Source organism: Lupinus angustifolius, chromosome LG11 (genome assembly GCF_001865875.1).
Source record: "Lupinus angustifolius cultivar Tanjil chromosome LG11, LupAngTanjil_v1.0, whole genome shotgun sequence".
Classification (NCBI taxonomy): domain Eukaryota; kingdom Viridiplantae; phylum Streptophyta; class Magnoliopsida; order Fabales; family Fabaceae; genus Lupinus; species Lupinus angustifolius.
In genome coordinates this window covers 12,654,871-12,659,995 of record NC_032019.1, presented here as the reverse complement: position 1 = coordinate 12,659,995, position 5,125 = coordinate 12,654,871, and the positions used below count along the sequence as shown (strand labels likewise).

Below are 5,125 nucleotides of genomic sequence, written 5' to 3'. Positions count from 1 at the left end.
GTGCAACAGGTGTGCTAAGCGGTGTGCACCCAGACTTGACTTAACCATCAAGCCAACCATGAAGTCACCAATGACCTCACCTCAAGTAGCCCACCATAGGATTTTTCGAATAGCTCTATTGAGAGGTTATTACTCTCATTTTCGTTATGTTCTTTTTATTTGATTAAGTAAGTGAACTCGATTTTATTCTTTGTTCGCCATCTCGGCTTTGTTGAAATAAATTCCAACGCCTGTATAATGGTTTCAAGAATATTCCAGTTACAACTTACTTTCTTAATAATCATGTTAGTTGTTAGAAACAAATAAATAAATAAAGAACAGAAGAATAATAAATTTAAGTGGCCTTTATTTATTTACTCCCTTTCGGGTTCGTTTTATTACCAAACCAAACTTCTTCCTTAAGGAAGGTTGGTATTAAAGAATAAATAAAATGCGGAAATTAAATAACAATAAATAAAAGTTAGTAAGTTAGTTTCATCACTTTTGTATATTAAAAGGTGTTTTCAACAAATAAATTTATTGATAACACTTTACTATTTTACAATTTACACATCTTTCAAGATTCAATTATAGTATAGTATATGGTTATGTCGAACCACAAGGAATTGCCTAATAAAATGAATCATATAAACATGTCAATGCACAAATAATAGATTTGAACATATTTTGATTGGTTTTTATTTAAAGTGAATACATACAAGTAACAATAAACATAAAACTAAATATTAACTAATTCTTGAGGAGACAAGATCATTCTGAATAAGGAAAATATATTTCTCATATTCTTTTGAGTTTGAACTACTTAGACAAGTTCTTATGTTTTACTTTGGTTAACCCCAAACACCAAGGTCTGAAATCCTCCTTTTAGTCTATATCCTAAAATAATATAATTATGAACACTTATATTCATTACTTAAACAATACTATGGCCATAAAAGAGATTAGGTTGTCACACCCTAACCATTGGCGACTCTAATATTGAATGAGTGATGAATGTAAGATCTTAAGAAAAGCATGCTTAACTTGGCAAATAAACTAAGTAATCTTACTACTCCAAAGTTTATTTGTTAAGTGTTTGAGACAAGTAGTTTTATTGACTTGAAATCATTTTTTAGGTGATCAATCTAAAAAGAGCATTAAGTACTTCTCAAACAAATAATATTAACCAAAGCACCAACTTGAATGATTAAAATCCAAACTTTTGTAAATTAAGAAGAAGTAGAAATTACATAACCTTGTTCAAAAGAAAATGTTTAGGAGCATGAGCTATCCATCCAAGGATCGGATGCTTTTGAGTTCCAAATGAGAATACAAAATTGATTTTTGCATCTCATTTGCCTTCTCCTTTTCTCCTCTTGAATTACATGAAAAACTACTCTAAAACTAGCCTAAAAACTACCTAAAATGAAAGGAAAAGAAGAGGAATCAACTAGGAAGAATTTAGAATGAACTTACAATGTTTTACAAATGAGAATTTCGTGCCTCTTTATAGGCCAAAGTGCTGGATGCTCAGCTGCCTTGTTTGGCAGCTAAGTTGCTCACCTTTGGCCCCTATGAAGAGCCACTTTGGGCCATACTTGACCCCTATGGTGGGCTATGTTACATGCATGGTGACACCTCCTCCTTCTTGTCATAGCCTTATGTCATCCATGAGGTCATGTTCTTGGCCTTTAAGCAAAGAAAAAGTATGATTTGACCAAAAAATCACTCTTCTGGTGCGCCGGCCGCTTAGCCCACCTGTTTCCCCGCTAAGCCGCCTATTTCAGCAGCTTGGCTGACCAGTCCTGGAGCTTGGTGCCTGGCTGACCTGGCCTGGTGCTTGGTGCTTGGCTGACCTAGCCTGGTGCTTGGTGCTTGGCTGACCTGGCCTAGTGCTTGGTGCCTGGCTAACCTGGCTTGGTGCTTGGTGCTTGGCTTGGCTGGACAGCTTTGTGCTTGATTTCTTCATGGTGAAGCAACCTCTTTTCCTTTGGTTTGTTACTTGATTTTTGTTGGTTGCTTGGCACTTTTGGGCTGTTTTCTTTAAGTTAAGGTAAGCATTTGATTTTGGCAAGTTGCTTGGCCTACCTTAACATAGGTTTCTTCAAGACGAAGTAAGCTACCTTTCTTCAAGGCTAAGTAACCAAATTAAGCACATAGCATGTCATGCTTTAACTTGATTACTTTTAGCAATTCATTTTGAGATTTTGTCTTGAATTTTGGCTTGAATTCTTATCCATCTTTGAATTTATTCTTTACTATTCAATTTCCTACAAAACTCAAAGAAAACTTGGACAAGAATTAATAAAGAACCAATTTATTTAATCATGCAAAATTTACCTAAAAAGTGTTAGTTTAAGTTGGTTTTCTACAATTTGCATAAGATAAGTGCCATAAAACGGTGGTGAAAAGCGTATACTTTTGGCACTTATCAAGCTCACAACTAGATTTGATGAGTCAAGCATAAGAAGGTGACTAAGCTACTTGATCAAGGGACCAAACTCATGCAGAAGGGTTTGGTCAGCTGCTTAGTGGTCCAGCCAAGCAGCTCAGCAGTCCATAAAGGAATTCTATAAATAGGGATCAATTCATTTGAGCAAAAAAATTCCATTCCACATCTAATTTACATATCTCTCACTATAAATTCTTCTCTGAAGTTCTTTCTTCATTTTCTTAGTTTTTAGAGCTTTATTAAGAACTTGTCTAAGTAGTTCAAACTCATAAGAAGTTGAGAAATATTTTCCTTATTCAAAATGATCTTGTCTCCTCAAGAATTTGTTAATATTTAGTTTATTTTTCTTGTTAAATTATTTATGTACAAATCAAACAACAAAACCACCAAAATATGTTTAACTCATTATTTGTGCTTTGACATATTCATATGATTCATTCTATTAGGCTATTAGACAATTCCTTGTGGTTCGACATAACCCTATGCTATACTACAATTGAATCTTGAAAGAGGTGTAAATTTTAAAATAGTAAAGTGTTATCAATAAATTTATTTGTTGAAAACACCTTTTAATATACAAAAGTGATGAAGCTAACTTACTAACTTTTATTTATTGTTATTTACCTTCCGCAATTTATTCATTCTTTAATACCAACCTTCCTTAAGGAAGAAGTTTGGTTTGTTAATAAAATGAACCCGAAAGGGAGTAAATAAATAAAAGGTCACTTAAATTTATTATTCTTTTGTTCTTTATTTATTTTTTTTTTTCTAACAACCAACTATTCATCACTTTTGTAAATTAGAATGCCATTAAACCGGTGTTGGAATTTATTCCACAAAACCGTGATTGTATTCAAAGGTACTTAATAATTATGTAATAAGGTATTGCTTCGATACCATTGTACCGGCGTTAGAATTTATTCTAACAAACCCGAGATGGGGTAACGAAGAATAAAACCGAGTTCACTTACTTAATCAAATAAGAAGAATACACCGAAAATGAAAGGGGAAACAACCTCTCGAATTTATCTTTCAACACTCATTTATTATTTATACTTAAGAAAATCCATTTTACTGTTGCTCCTTGCATTTAATAGAATAATTGTTTTCTCTGATAAGCAATAATTTCATCACACTTATAACCTTGTTGAGTATTCACAGTAATCAAATTTTACAGGATTATATAAACATGACATTCCTACATATGATTCAAGTGTAATTACCCAGATGTTGTGAGAGGAATGTGTAATTAGTGGATTCATTTCAATGTTTCACTTAACTTTGTAATAAGAAAACATATATAAAGTAACTTATATTGTGGATTGCAGGTGTGGACATGCCTTCTGTTACAACTGTGGAGTTGTTTCCAAAAATAATTTCAATTATTGCTACAACTGTAAACGTTAAAGACTCTTGAACAATGATAGAGGGGGTTTAAATCTATGACCTTTAGTATATGTAAACATGTTTCTTATTATTTACATATTAAAAAAACTTAGCTATTATGTGTGTATGGAAGCAGATTCTGCTAGAGAGGGAAGTTCTATGTTTTATTCTTACTTTTAAAAGTAAAAGTTTCATCTTCCATTAAAAATAAGTAAATAAGTGTCGTTACAATCTGTATTTTCTTTGGTTTTTCAGTACTTTCCTCTCTAGCACTAGAGAGGATACCGACTCCATTATTTGAAATGTGAGTCAAATTTATGAAATACTATATGCAAAATGGCAGGAGAAAAATTGACCACCATCAAGATCAACTATTTGACTATAGCATCCATCTCAATTTCCCTAAAACCATCCCCTTAACAAGTGCCCAATCTACCACTAACAAACACTATCATTGCCACTAGAGCTGGCCCTATTAGTGGTGTGCGGCAAGAGTGGTGCTTGGAACCCATAATTAGTAAATGGTCAATTTTTTTTCCCATATATGAGTACTTTTTTCTCAAACAGGACAGGTATTCTATTGTTTTTTTTATTTTATGAATTTATTGCATAATCAATTATTATTAGTCTATGTATAAGTTTATTAAATATTTTGTTAGTTATAATGACCATTGTTTTATATTATTATATTGTTGATTTATAATTGAAATAAGATTTTAACTTAAGGTAGGCAAAATATGAGACCTTTTAATGATTATTTAGAAGTTGGATACAAAATATTGCACTAAGTGTATTGTACATTCTTCTTTCAAATTCTTTTGACGTATAATGAACAATTATTTTTAATTTTTATTTAGCTCTAGCAATTTGTTTTGGTTCCTCAAATTTATTCAACCTTTAACATACAAATTTTGGGTATTTATATACCAAGGGCCTAATTTTTTCCAGCACATTAGATCTACAAAATGCCGAAACTAGCCTTGATTTGCTCTATTATAACTACCATGAGCACTGCCCCATCTTATTGAATAATGATCCTCTCCAATAATGGAGAGACAAGTGTTTGTTTCTGCTCATACTTTCAATAGAAAAAATGTGATTTCATGATAAATAAAATGATAAAAGTATCATTACATGTTATTTTTTTTATTGTGTGACACTTTCCTCTCTAGTAATGTAGACAATCCTTACTTAGTAGAGGGTTTATGCAAGAATGGTCCAAGGTGTTATGTAATAGTGATGACAACATTAAAAGATCTTAGGGTGTTAGTGAATAGTGATGGCAAACATACCCATTAGTCTGCACCT

The 5,125-nt window shown here is 32.2% G+C and overlaps 1 pseudogene; it reads left to right on the top strand.

Annotated features, from left to right (window-relative positions):
* LOC109359736 overlaps positions 1-3,838 on the top strand; it is a 12,920-nt pseudogene extending 9,082 nt beyond the window's left edge.